Raw genomic sequence first — 15551 nt, 5'->3', positions numbered from 1 at the left:
ATACCAGCAAAATAACTGCATGATATGAGAATTATATGCCATGATTTAATGGAACTGCTTTAAAAAAAATCAGTCATTGCAGTATATCACATCAACAGAATACTACAGGCAGGGGGAGGGTGGAGTATCAGGGACAGCACATAGTCCTCTCAACTATACGGGAAAAGCATTTAACAAAGTCCAACAACCTTTCATGAGAAGAGCCACTCAGAAAACTTCCTTAACATAAAAAGGTAGTTAGCAAAAACCCACAGCCAACATCACACTCGATAGTGAAAGAGTGAAAACCTTCCCCCGAAGATCTGAAATAAGTGGAGGATGCCCATTGTCATCAATACCACTTACTGAAGTTCCAACCCAGAGGAATTAGTCAAAAAAATAAAAGGCTTTAAATTAGAAGACCTCTACTGAGAAGTGATGTGATCCTATAGATAGACAATTCCAATGATCCAACAAAACAAAATGAAAAACACCCACTAGAGCTAATAAATGAACTCACCAAAGTTTCAGGGTACAGAATCAACACAAAAAAATCAGATATGCTTCTATACACCAGCAATGAGCAATCTGAAAAAGAAACTAAGGAAACAATTTCATTTACAATGGCATCCAAAAAAAAATATCTACTAAAATACTTAACCAAGGAGGTGAAAGACCTATACACTAAAAACTATGTAACACCGCTGGGAAAATTCTAAAGGAGACCTCTATCAGTGGAAAGGCAGATATCCACATCTGTAAACTGGGTGACAACAGTCTTAAGATGACAGTACTACCCAAAGCAGTCTACGGAGCCAATGAAATCTCTATCAAAATTCCAATAGCCTTAGCCTATAGAAATTGAAAAGCCAACACTCAAATTCACATGGAATTGCAAAGCACCCCAAACAACAATCTTATAAAAGAAAGGATAGGGGCACCTGGATGACTTAGCCAGTTGAGCGTCTGCCTTCAGCTTAGGTCATGATCCTGGGGTCCTGGGATCGAGCCCCACGTTGGGCTCCCTATTCAGTGGGGAGACTGCTGCTCTCTCTCCCTCTGCTTCTCCCCCTGGCTTGTACTCTCTCTCCGTCAAATAAATAAATAAAATCTTAAAAAAAAAAGAGAGAGAGAGAGAGAGAGGATTCACATCTTCTGATTTGAAAACTTACTACAAAGCTATAGTCATCAAAACAGTGTGGTCCTGGCATAATAACATAACATGGACCAGAGGAATAGAATGGAAACCTAATAAACCCTCACAGATAAGGTCAAAAGATTGACAAGGATGCCAAGACCATTCAGTGGCAAAATGGTGATGGGAAAGCAGGATCTAAGCACTAAAGAATGGAGATGGCCCCTTGCCTCACACCATATTCAAAAATTAATTCAAAATGGATGAAAGAGCTGAAACTATTAAAAGTCCCAGAAACATGGATCTAACAAATGGATTCTTAGGACACCAGCAGCAGGAGCAACAAAAGGAAAACCAGATAAATTGGACACAACATGGGCAGCCCTGGTGGCGCAGCGATTTGGTGCCACCTGCAGCCCGGGGTGTGATCCTGGAGACCCGGGATCGAGTCCCACGTCGGGCTCCCTGCATGGAGCCTGCTTCTCCCTCTGCCTGTGTCTCTGCCTCTCTCTCTCTCTCTCCCTCTGACTATCATAAATAAATAAATTTAAAAAAAATAAATTGGACACAACAAAACTTAAAAGTCTTGTGCGTCTAAGGCCATTATCAGTAAAGTAAAAAGTCCACAGAGTGGGAGAAAATGTAGGTTATATAACTGGTAAGAGACTAGTAACCAAGATATGCAGGGAACTCTTACAGCTGAGCAGCAAAAAAGACCAACCCCAATTCAAAAGAGCTCATCAGCCATTTCTCCAAAGACAACATAGAAGTAGCCAAAAAGTACAAGAAAGGGGACTCAACATCCTTAGTCACTATAAAATGCATGTGAAAACCACAATGAGATACTACTTCACACAGGATGGCTGTGATTTTTAATAAACAACCAGCATTGGCAAGGATGTGGACAGACTGGAGCCTCTGTCCATTACAGATGGGAATGTAAATGGTACAGCTGCTGTGGAAACAGTCTGGCAGCTCCTCAGAAAGTTAAATGGAACAATAACCAAAGACCCAGCAACTCCTGGGTCGGGTACACATACGCAGCAGAAATGAAAATGGACTCAAACAGATACTTGTACATGAATGTTTGTGGCAGCACGATTTACAACAGCCAAAAGGTAAAAATGACTCAAATGCCCACCAACAGATGAGTACATAAACAAAATATGGTCTCTCCATACAATGGAATAGTTTTCAACAGTAAAAAGAAAATACTGACACCTGCTACAACGTGGATAAACTTTCGAAGTATTACACTTACGCTCCGTGAAATAAACCAGACACAAAAGATCACCTATCATATGGTTCTATTTGTATGAAATATCTAGGGCAGCCCAGGTGGCTCAGTGGTTTAGCGCCACCTTCAACCCAGGGCCTGATTCTGGAGACCCAGGATCGAGTCCCACATCAGGCTCCCTGCATGGAGCCTGCTTCTGTCTCTGCCTCTCTGTCTCTGTCTCTCTCATGAATAAATAAAATCTTTTAAAAATATACCTATAACAGGTAAGTCTGTAGAGACCGAAAGAACTGGGATTGATAGAGGCTGGGGTGAAGGAGAAGAGGGACAGAATCATGGGTAGTGTGGTTCCTTTTGAGGGGATGAAACTAGAACTAGACAGAGATGGTGATTACACAACACTGATACACTAAGTGCCACCAACTGTTCCCTTTACGACAGTTAGCTCTGTGGTAATGTCTTTTAAAATAAGACAAAAACCAGGGCCCCTGGGTGGCTCAGGGATTGAGCATCTGCCTTTGGCTCAGGGTGTGACCCCAGGGTCCTGGGATCGAGTCCCGCATCGGGCTCCCTGCATGGAGCCTGCTTCTCCCTCTGCCTGTGTCTCTACCTCTCTCTATGTGTCTCTCATGGATAAATAAAATCTTAAAAATAATATAAATAAAACAAAAACCAATAAAAGCCTTTTAAGTGTCCCAAGACCTGGACCTCCCTGTCTCGAAGCCAGGAGACTTCACACTGCTAAGACCTACTGGGACTGCGGGGGAAGCCAAGCAGATAAAGCACTCATCCCTTTTGTGTTAAGTGCATAGGGCTAGATTCTCTTAAGGCCAATACATAAAGCGATGCTTAGCCAGTGGGATAGAAAGTATCCAGAGGCAGCATATGACCATACATGAACTCTCTTAACTGATGATCTAGGAAAGACAGTTACAGATATGCAGCTACCAATTAGTCACAGAAAATCTGAGTAAATAAAGGCAGCCATGGTTACACAATACATAAAACTTTTGCCATCTAGGTGGCTTTCTGCCAAGGCTGTCTTCCCCGCCTTTACCTGGGATCAGCTCAATACCTAGCATAGATGGGGTGTGTGGGCACACTGGGACTCCACTGGGACTGACCTGGCTGGGTGGGTAGCAGGCTGCAGGAAAGCAGCACCTTGTCCTGATGACATGGGGACTCCCAACAAAGATCTTTGTATAAAACCAGAACCCTTTCAGAGCCAGAACATTTTAGAACAAAACCTGTGAAACCCTACCTGGTTTTTTGAAAATACCAGTGAAATGGATAAACCTCTAGCTACAACAGTCAAGGATAAAGAAGAGAAAACGCAGATTATGAATATCAAGAATGAAAGCAGAGTCATCACTACAGATCCTACAGACTGTGAAAGGGAAATAATATTATCAACTGTATTCTAATGAATTTGGCATCATAGAGGAAATGAAAACAATTCTATGGAACATATAAATTACTAAAACTGACTCACGTAGAAAGAGAAAACCCAAGTAGCCCCATAACAATGAAAGAAATTGAATTCATGATTTAAAACCTCACAAAGAAAATTTCAGGCTAAAAAGACTTCACTGGTGTGTTCTAGCCAACATTTAATGGAGAAATATTATCCTAAACAAACATTCATATGCTGCTGGTCAGAATATAAAAAAGTACAACTGCTCTGGATAAGTTTGGCAATTCTGAAAACACTAAACACATTTACAACCCAGCCAAGGATCTACCCAAAAGAAATGAGAAAACAGACCTGTGAGCAATGCTTTTAGCAGATTCATTCAGACTGGCCAAAAATGAGGAAATAGCCCAGGGGCCCGGCAGCAGTAGGAATCCATGGTGTTGTATCCACACAACAAATAATCCTTGGCAATAGATGTTAATGATACACATAACAACACACCTGAACCTCAAAAACATGCTAAGCTAATGAATCCAGACACAAAAGAATATACACCAAATGATGCCATTTATACGGAACTCTAAAGAGCAAAAGAAGTCTCAACTGCAGTGACAGAAAATAGGTCAGTGGTTACATTACCTGGGGCCGTGTTGGGGAGGGGTTGACTGGGACGTAGAACAAGGGAATATTTGGAGGGCCGGAAACACTCTATATCTCAATTGCATGGTAGGTACCCTGGTGTACACACTTGTCAAAAAACCATCAAGATACACACTTAAAGTAGCTGCATTCTATTTTATATAAATTGCAACGGACTCTCCAAATAAAGCTCTGTTTTGTAGGTTTTTTTTAACTTCCATGATCTAAATACTCCCACTGCATCTTATTTTTAAAGCGGCCAACATATCATCACTCAGCAGAGTTGAAAAGGGAGGGATACACATGGTCAGCTCTTGCATGCTAGCATTAAGCCACCACCTGCATGCTACCACCTGTACCTCAATTGAGTTGATTTTGAAAACCAAAGATGACAAGGAAACCCTGAACTCTGCCTAGAACGGGCTAAGATAAAGAACGCGGGCAATGCCAGTGCTGAAGGCGTACAGCAACCAAAATGCTGGCACATCTGGGACCCAGCAGCCCCTCCCTCGGTGTGTACACAACAGACACACGGACAGACAGCCTCCAAGAGACCTACAGTTAAGGTAGGTCTGCTTGTAAGAGACAAAAATTGCCAAAACTCATCACCAAGAGTAAAACGGACAGGATACTTTACAGCAAAAAGAATTGACGATTTACAACCATGACAGATGGAGTGAATGTCACAGGTGTGCTGCTGAGCAAGAGGGGCACATGCGCTGGGGCACAGACTGCGTGGCTAACTCTCACAGACGTGCAGGACAACACTGGGGGCTACGCTGGGCCAGGCTTATGATGCGGATGGACACCAGGAGCCACAAGGGTCTGGCAACGTTCCAGTTCTTGGCTTAATGGTCATTACACTGATAATCAGTTTGTGAAAAGTGTTTTGAGAGGACATATTTTGTGGACTTTTTTGTATAAGTTCCAATTCATGATTAAAATATTTCCAACAGAAAAATACATTTTCATGGTCAAGCATGAGAGCCCACTTTGTTTCTGGTACGTTTATCATAAAGAGCACTGAGCTGCTTGTACTGCCACAGACACAGAAGTGTAAGCAAAACGGATGTCTGCATCCACCGTGCGTCCTGAGGTACTTATGTCCCCCCATCCTCATGTGTGTCTTTAAAAAAAATTTTTTTTAAGATTTTATTTATTCATGAGAGACACACAGAGAGAGGGAGAGAGAGGCAGAGACACAGGCAGAGGAAGAAGCAGGCTCCCTGCAGGGAGCCCGACGTGGGACTCGGGACTCGATCCCAGGACCCCGGGATCACAACCTGAGCTGAAGGCAGACGCTCAAACACTGAGCCACCTAGGTGTCCCTTCTTGTGGGTCTTGACTATGCTTTTCCTTTGCTTATCACCATCTCTCTCCACCCTCCGTTTTCTACTCTTTACAAGTGTTTTGTCTTTTTTTTTTTTTTTTTTGTCTTCTTTTTAAGCTGTCATGGGACCTATCGCAGCCCAGGGAGGGACTGGGAAAGCCCCACAGGCCCCCTCTCTCCACACAGGGTACCCGGTTGGTGCCCTGGTTCTCCTGTGAGGGTGAACCTAAAGTCAGCCTGAAACCAGAGGGACACGTGCAAACTTGACAAAGGCTCACGCAACAGAGAAGACGGCAGGCGGCCCCATTCCCGCCTACGTCTACCTGTGAGGACACCTTGGTTTAGGGCTAAAAGCCAGGAAAGCTGTGATGGGCAAAGCCAATGAAACAAGATGATGCCTCCTGTCTAGAGGCAAATGATGCCTTTATCCTCAGGGAGGGTCACTGGCTCTGGCAGGCGCTGCACCTGGGCCGTGGAGGGCACTCGGCGCCAGCCCTGCAGCTGCAGGCCTTTCTGTGGCGGGCACACATTTGCATCTCAATAACCCCTGATTAATATTTAAGGAGCCAGCTGTCTGTGCCACATGGAAAAGGGGGGAAAAAAACCGCCTTGTTCCTTTAAGGGGTGGGCTCAAGGCTCTTCATCAAGTGGCCTTCATCTCCCTACTGGGTCTTCACACTCACACAATTCTTCTCCATGAAAAAATATGAAGCGCCATTAGCGAGTTATCAGGGGCCGACTGTGTCCCCATCAATGCCCCTCAGTCCATTGTGGCCGTCGTGCAGCTGCAGGGCTGGCGCGGAGCAAGCTGCCAAGCTGGGCTCTGTCCCTCTGTCTGTCCGTTGTCCCTGGGCACCATGTCCAGCGTGGCCTATCACTACCCCATCGAACGGAAGTGGACAGCATGTTCAGAGCTCAGGCACTGACCGGGGGGTCGAGCCAGCCAACCCAGGGGCCCGCAGGCCCGACTGCTGTCCCCCGATGCCTGCAGTCACGGTGCAGAGTCCTCCTCTTGCTGGCTACCGCCCCAAGTAGGGTCTTGGCTCACAAGTCCGCCCCAGAGGCCTCTGCTGTGGGTCTCTGGGCAGGTGTCAGCTGTAGTAAGTTGATCAGGGTCCCCCAAAACACATGTCCACCCAGAACCTCAGAGTCTGCAGACGTAATTAGCTAAGAGGAGGTCATGCTGGAGGAGGGTGAGCCCTGAATCCAATGTCTGGTGTCCTTGTAGTAAGAGGAACTAGAGGCACACGGAGACCACGGGACTCCAGGCCCCCAGAAACCTACACACAGCAGTGGAGGCAGCGACTCGGTGCAGGAGCCCCACGTACCCAGAATGGCCCTCACAGCCACACTCCCCTTCCAACCTATGGGGCAGGGGCCAGTTGCCTCCTGGGACAGCAGCCCCACCAAGGCCAGTGAGGCCAACAGTTGTCCTAAGACTGCCTCCCCAAGCCTCATCTGGCGCCTTGACCCCACCTGCCCCTGGGAGTCCTGGGTCCCCTCCAAGCCCTTAGCACCCAGCCAAGAACCACCTAAGACTCTTCACCCCCACCCTCAAAACACACAAATGCCAGGGGATCCGTGGGGGGCTCAGCGGTTTAACACCAACTTCAGCCCAGGGCATGACCTGGGGGTCCTGGGATTGAGTCCCGCATCGGGCTCCCTGCACGGAGCCTGCTTCTCCCTCTGCCTGTGTCTCTCATGAATAAATAAATAAAATCTAAAAAAAAAAATGCCTGGATCACTGAGTTCCTGGGGGCCTCAGCTGGGCATTCATAAGGCCTCCCCTGGGGAGGGCGAGGATCCCAGGCCCTCCACTCCCACTGCTTCCCCCACCTGGGAGCAGGTCTAGACAGAGTCCCTCTTCCTCAGAGTTCTTCCACAGATTCCTCCCCAGACAGCATGGCTAGGTCCCCCAGACCCACACACAGCCCCAGGGGGGCCCACCTGGCACAAAGAGGAGGGGCCGTGGGCAGCACCCACATCCCTCATGGCAGGTCCAGGCTAAGGGGCACTGAGACTGTCCGACTCGCTCTGCCCTGGCCAGAAGAAAGCATGCCCCAGGTCTGGCACTGCACACCCACCTGCCTGAGAGGGGACCTGCCCACCCCACCCCCAACACTGTTCCTGCCCCTTGATTCCTATAGGGTCCCTGACTTTCTGAAACTCCCCAGCTTCCACCTTTCACCTGCAAGGAGCAGAAGAGTTCACCTCATCTGGTCCCTTCCTTGCCACTGGGGTTCAGAGGCAGGGCCTGGGCAGCCCCACTGTCACCAGCACTCGGGGTTTCCACAGGGCAAAGACACAGGATAGGCTACACTGGCCGTGGATTCTTCCCAAACCTCCAAGAAAGCCTCTGGTTTCCAAGTGTGGGATTTGGCAGTGCTGATCAGAGCGGTGGACTGACCTATTCATGGATTTTCCTGAGGACAGACACCCCACTCCCTAGGGACAGAAAGTGAGGAACAAGGGATCCCTGGGTGGCTCAGCAGTTTAGCAACTGCCTTTGGCCCAGGGCATGATCCTGGGGTCCCGGGGTCGAGTCCCACATCGAGCTCCCTGCATGGAGCTTCTCCCTCTGCCTGTGTCTCTGCCTCTCTCTCTCTCTCTCTCTCTCTCTCTCTCTCTGTCTCTCATGAGTGAATGAATGAGTGAATGAATGAATAAATGAATAAATAAATAAAGTCTCTAAAAAAAAAAGAAAAAGTGAAGAACACTCAGAGAGGGCAAAGGCACTAACGAGGGCCCACACGCACACAGTGCACAGTCGTAGATGTGACACAACCACACACCCCCATGTGCATAGAAACACAAGTATGCAGCAGCACATACGACAGCACATGCCAGCATCACAATTTTATAAATTACGTGAATGGCTAGATATTCCAGAACTAGCAGTGACCACCCAGACTGACCTTCCGCTCTGTGGGCCTGCCGGGGGTGGCCGTGCCCTGGCCTGCACAGAGCACCCAGGCCCAAGGGCATTTGTCCCAACAGACAGCCTCGAAGCAGGAGCCGCGTGCCCAAGGCATCAGCTCCCCTTTCCTCCTACAGGAAGGAACATAAGCCCCCCACAAGCTTAGAATGTCAAGGGAGGAGCTCTCTCTGAGCTCAGATGCCCCTTCCAACATCCCAGGGGTGGGGTATCCACAGCCAGCCCACGGCCCCCACTGCACCCAGCCTACTGGCTCATTCCACATTCACTGGTGTCACAGGATCTTGGCTGATGGGATACAAAGCAGAACACCCCGTATCGCCCCTGAGTGCTGGGGTGGGCAGCAGCTCTGGGGGCCTCCAGGCAGCTCTGCCCTCTGACCCCACAGAGCACCACACGGTAGGATTCCTTTCCTTTGCTGCTAGGCCCAGTGGAGGGCCCCTGGGGGGGCTCCATGCCTTCCTGGCACTGGCTCTTCCCCAACCCAGCCATCCCCTAAGGGCCAGGGCAAGAGCACTGCCAGAGAGGGACAGCCCAGTGGAACACAGGAAGAGGAGGACACCCGGGGGGCTCAGTGGTTTAGCACCGCCTTCGGCCCAGGGCATGACCCCGGGGTCCCGGGACTGAGTCCCACGTCGGACTCCCTGCGTGGAGCCTACTTCTCCCTCTGCCTGTGTCTCTGCCTCTCTCTCTCTCTGTCTCTTATGAATAAATAAATAAAACCTTTAAAAAAAATGACATAGGAAGATACCAGGTCCCTGGACTCAGGGGGACCCACCTTTCTGGGGAGAGGGTCAGTGGCTCAGGTTCCAAGAGCAGCTTCTCTCAGGAGTAAGACCTAATTGGGAGTGGTCTCCCAGGAACAAGCTGGCAGGGAGGCAGGGCAGTGAGGAAACCCAGGACACAGCGGCCACTCCAGCTGTGAGGGGACAAGCCTAGGGGACAAGAGGAAAACCCCACGTAGAGGAGTGAGGCCCCAGAGCCTATTGGAGAGCAGGCACCCCGCTGGGCTGGCCACACGAGGCTGGACTCTGATCCCAGACAACAAAGTGCCCATGTCTGCTCTGTGGCTACCGGGAGGACGTGAGCTGGGCCCCCAGGGCAGCATCCACCCCAGGCCCAGACCTGGACACCAGGGTGCTCAGGAGTCCCCAAACAAGGTGGGAGCTCTGAGTTTGGGTCCCTCCCTGAGAGGCTCCCGGGGACCCCACCACCAAACCAGGCACAGCCCCTGTCACTCCCACAAGAATAAGAAAAGAGCCCTGAAGATGAGAGCTTGGCTGACACACATGCGCACACACGTGGTCCTCGCCTGCCTATGGGGCTGCGACACCCCTCCACACACGGTGAGGGTGGGAGCTGAGAAGACTACAGGAGTCTCCTGACTCGATGATCTGAAGGACGGGTGGGTCCAAGGATGGGTGATCCAAGGACGGGTGGGTCACTCTGTGGGCTTGGAGGCCTGCGTGCCCCACCTCCTCAGGGCCCATGGGTCCAGATCAGGGCCAGGGAGATGTACCCCTGCCCTGATGTCAGGGGCTGTGCCAGGGAGCAGCCCGCGCTGCCAGTGACGCACCCTGGTAGGCTGAGTAGCAGACTCCAAAATGATGCATCCACACCTAAGCCCCAGAACCTAGGGATGTGACCTTACTTGGACTGCTCTGATGACATCTTCGTCTCAGACTTCCGGCCTCCAAAACTGTGAGAAAATAAGTTTCCATCGTTTCCAGCCACCAGTTTGTGGTAAATTGTTATGGAAGCCACAGGACAATGACACAGCCATGAGGTGGGTGTAACGGAGGCAGCCCCATCACCCCACACCTCCTGTGACTTCTCTGGTCAGCCCTGGGAGTACAGCTGCCCCTCAGCCTCATCAGGACTCACCCTTGACCTCAGGCTACACAAGATACACCCAAAGTAAGAAGCAGAAATGCCTCCCTTTGATTAATTTAGATGAAAGAGACCAATTCCTCAAATCCATAGAACACCAAACTCACTTAACGGATATTGGATGGTCCCATATCTATTAAAGACACTCAATTTGCAGTTAAAGTATGAAGGAGAAACGTCCAGGCCCAGATAGTTTAACTGGTGAAGTCTGCCTAACATTTAAAGAAGTAACACCGTGATCCCTGGGTGGCTCAGCGGTTGAGTGTCTGCCTTCAGCCCAGGGCATGATCATGGGGTCCCAGGATCGAGTCCTGCATCGGGCCCCCCGCATGGAGCCTGCTTCTCCCTCTGTGTCTCTCATGAATAAATAGATAAAATATTTTTAAAAAAATAAAATAGGGGATCCCTGGGTGGCTCAGCGGTTGAGCATCTGCCTTCAGCCCAGGGTGTGATCCTAGAGTCCCGGGATCGAGTCCTACATGGCACTCCCTGCATGGAGCCTGCTTCTCCCTCTGCCTGTGTCTCTGCCTCTCTCTTTCTCTGTGCCTCTCGTGAAAAATAAATAAATTAAATAAATAAATAAATAAATAAATAAATAAATAAATAAATAAAAAAATAAAGAAGTAACATCCATTCTAACTAACAGCTTCTAAAAAATACAAAAGGAGAGAACATTTCCCAATTCATTTTATCAAGTCAGCATTACTCTGAGATCCAAACCAGGAAAGACAACACAAGTAAACTACAGACTAACATCCCTCATGAACACAGAAACATCCTTAGCAACATACTAGCAAGTGCACCAGCCGTGTACACAGGTACACAGAATCGGACACTGTGGGGCGCCTGGGTGGCACCATCCGTGTCTGAATTTTGGGTTCGGCTCAGGTCTGATCTCTGGGTCATGATACTGTGCCCTATGTCAGGCTCCACGCTCAGCTGGGCATCTGCCTGAGATCCTCTCTCCTTGCTGCCTCTCCCTATGCCCCTCCCCACCCCACACTCATCCACACTTTCTTTCTCTAAAATAAATAATCTAAAAAAAAAAAAAAAAAAAAAAAAAGATCACACACTGTTACCAATGACCAAGAGGGGTTCATCACTGAAACACAAGGCTGGTTTGAAATTAGAAAATCAACTAAGAGACTAAGGAAGAAAAAATATATGATCCTATCAACAGATGCAAAAAAACACTAGACAAATTCAGTACCTATTCACACTAAAAAATTTTTTAATTCTCATCATATTAAGAGAAGTGAACCTGCAGCGCACAGGAGGAAGAGATGGTGCTTCCCAGGGGTCTGGCCCAAGGCAAGGATGCCTGCCTGCCACTGCCCTCTAGGCGCGAGCGGGCAGGGAGGGGACAAAGGGGGCATTACAGTGAGTGAAAGAAACCAGATCAATGAGGCCGTGTACTGACTGATGCCACTTGTGCAGTTTCAGGACAGGTGGGACCCCTCTGGATGGACAGACTGGCAAAAGCATGAGGGGCTTGCAGGGCGATGGGGTGGGGCACAGGTTACTGATAGGCCCTTCGTCAGAACCCACAAATTGTAGTAAGATGTGTGCATCTTGTGATCACAATTTGATGGTTTCACCACCAGAAGAGTTGGGGACCTCAGCGTGTCTGTGGCTTCAGTCTCCCCATCAGTACGTAAGCCACGGCCCAGGTACCTCTAAGCCCCTGAGGATCCGACACAGCCCAGCCCCTCACCCACGACTTAACTACATCTGCAAAAATCCCATTCCCAAACAAGGTTGTGCTCAGAGGTTCTGGGGACACATCTCTGGCCCACAACGACCTGTGAACCCAGCCTGCCGCAGCAAGGCACCACCAGCCTCGGCACATTCACGCAGCCCGATATGCACCTCCCAGGCCAGTCCCTGGCAACCCCGCTCCCACACCCCAGCATTCTTGACAGCCCACGCGGGGTGCTCACACAGGATTGGAGGGGAAGAGCCTCTGACCTCTGTTTCTGCACTCAAAGATCCCCTGGCGGGCCTCCCCACCCCGAGTTTGCTAACACCCTGGTCCAGTGTCAGCCCGGCTGAGGCATGCCCACCTCTGCCCTCCTGGCAGCTCTCAGCCTGAGGGGCCCCAGAGGGATGACTCCACATCAGCAGGACTTGTAGGGACCATCAGTGACGGCTGGAGGGGCGGGAGGCTGCTGCCTGCCTTGCTGCTTTGTGGCTGAAAGGGTCTAGGCCAAGCTGCCTCCCCATGAGTCCACCGACACACACTGTGATGCCTTGTGGTAACTCTCGTCTCTGGGAAAAACGAGAATTTACCAGGCTTTGCCCCTCCCTCATAGGACTGACAGGCTCCGGGCGTGGCCTCACCAGGGACTGGCACCCAGGCCTGCAGGCAGCACAGAAGTCAGAGCCGGGGCCTGCGCTGGGTCCTCCTGCTGCTCCCAGCTCAGGCTGACAGCCTTAAACACTCAGCAGGATCACAGTGGAGCCACCTGGGCCTGGGCTTTCCTCTGTGGGAAGTTGTTAAAGTATGAGTTTAGTCTCTGTGTTTCTTACAAATGTATTCAGAGTGTCTATTTCTTCTGGAAGCAGTTCTGGTGGTTTATGTCTTTCTAGGGATTAATTTATGCATCTCGCCAAGTAACATGTTGGTATATGGTTTTAACTTATCCCCTTGTGACCTTCTTCATGTTGACAGTGACGCAGCCTCCAGGACTCACAGAGACTCACAGGAGCTGCTGCTTCGTAACTTTATAGCAGAAAGATCAGGATGTCCTCCCCGACATGTTACGTGGGCATTTCTGCTACATGCTCTCAAGTTAGACATGACATGCCATTCCTAATTCTTGAATGCTTTTTATCATGAAGTGTTGAAAGTTAAATACTTTTTCAGCATTAACTCATAAATAAATTGAACGGATTTTCAGATATGAAATTACATTATTGAATCCCTGAAATAACAACCTAATAACAACATGTGTACTCATAAATACCTATTTCTAAATTATAAATATTCAGGGATCCCTGAGTGGCGCAGCGGTTTGGCGCCTGCCTTTGGCCCAGGGCGCGATCCTGGAGACCCGGGATCGAATCCCATGTCAGGCTCCCGGTGCATGGAGCCTGCTTCTCCCTCTGCCTGTGTCTCTGCCTCTCTCTCTGTGTGACTATCATAAATAAATAAAAATTGAAAAAAAATTATAAATATTCATAAATGCAAGTAAAATTCACTTTATTACCAACAATATTCTAATTTTCTGTAGCTTTGCTTACCTTTGCTCTACTTGTTCAGTGTCTTGGAGGATCGTGTTCAAGTCCCCACAGACATCCCCACCTCTGCCCCCAAAGTAACCTGTCACCTCTGGGGCCAGGTCGTACAACCAGAGCCAGCAGTGACAGCTGTTAGCATCTTGTCCGAGAGTCTCCAGACACTGCTTCAAATACCAGGGTGCTTGCCACTGGTGGCATCTCCCCTTGGGGCTGCCGCTTCAAGAAAGCTGGCAACATGCTTTAAACCTACAAACTCGGATGGAACTGGAGGGGATTATGCTGAGTGAAGTCAGTCAGAGAAGGACCATCATCACATGGTGTCACTCATACGGGGAATACAAGAAATAGCGAAAGGGGTTATAAGGGAAGGAGGGGAACTGAGTGGGAAAAATTAGAGAGGGAGACAAACCACAGGAGACTCTGAACTCTAGGAAACGAACAAGGGGTCGTGGAAGGGGAGGTGGGTGGGGGTGGGGTGACTGGGTCACGGGCTGAGGGCACCTGATGGGATGAGCACCGACTATTAGACTATATGTTGGCAAATCGAACTCCAATTTTTAAAAATGGAAAGAAAAAAAAACACCCTACCAACTCTAAGTCATCTCCACAGGCTTTGCTTTGAACATATTTATTCATTTCCTTATTTGTAGTCGGCTTGTTTGGTTCAGGTTTTTTTGGTGTGGGGTCCTCCTTTGTTTTTAATCATCAAAATAGTCTGTGTTAGGGTGAGAATTTTGGGAAGCCCGGGAAAGGCAGAGGAATTACATCTGACTCTAAGCAAAAGCCACGGACATATCGTGTCCAGTTAGTGGGGCCAGAGCAGCCCCGGTCCTCAAACCGCAACCGCAGCATTCTGGGCGGGGACAACCTGGCCCTCGGTCCCCACACAAGTGCATTTTCAAGGTGCCACTTAGCTTTTGATGCTGAGAAAAGACAAAGCGCAAAAACATGGAAAACCACACAGCTTGTCTTCCTGCTGCATCTCCTGGTGGGCTCAGCGGGCGGAGGAACCTGCCGGGTCGCGCCTCTGTTTCCAACCATGACTCACACATCGTCGGCCCTGAAGCCGGGGCGCGCCCTCCCGGGGTGCGGGAGGCGGTGCACGCAGCCAGGACCCAGGGCCCACCCAGGGCCGTACCACTCACGGCAACAGGGACCCTGGTGCCCGGGGTCTGTGCCCGTCGAGCGGCTCCAAGACGGGAAGAGGACGAGGCCCAGCGCAACCACCGCCCTGCGGCCCCCACGGGGTCCCTGGGGACCGCCGCACCCACCTGGGCCGCCCGGCTCACCCCGCCCAGCCTCCGCACCCGGCCCGGCCCCCAGCACACCCACCCGGCCCGGCCAGCCCCCGGGCGCGCCCCCCCCGCCCGCCCCCAGCCCTCGGGGCGGACCGAACCCGCGCGGCACGTCCCCCCCCCTCCCCGCCTGTCCCGGTCCGACCCGGGGCGGCCGCGCCTGCGCACCAGCGCCTCCCCCGGCTCCGCCGTGGCCCCCGCTCCCCCCGCCGCACACGCGGCGCCCAGCCCACAGCCAGCGAGCCCCGCGCTGGGCTCCCGCGGCCGCCAAGGCAGGACAGCCCTGCAGGCGGCGGTGGGCGCGGCCCCTCCGGGAGCCGACGGGCAGGGCGAGGCAGGGCTCCGGTCGTCGTGCCGCCTTCCGAGGATGTTGTCAGTGTGAACGCCCAGGTGACGTGGCCGAACCGACGGCTGCACGGGAGAAGGAGGCCGCCCCCCAGGAGCCGCGTCCCCGGAG

The sequence above is a fragment of the Canis aureus genome, chromosome 8, assembly GCF_053574225.1.
Source record: "Canis aureus isolate CA01 chromosome 8, VMU_Caureus_v.1.0, whole genome shotgun sequence".
In the NCBI taxonomy this organism is placed as follows: Eukaryota; Metazoa; Chordata; class Mammalia; order Carnivora; family Canidae; genus Canis; species Canis aureus.
The sequence above is the reverse complement of the archived record's forward strand: the minus strand, read 5'-3'. Positions refer to the sequence as shown.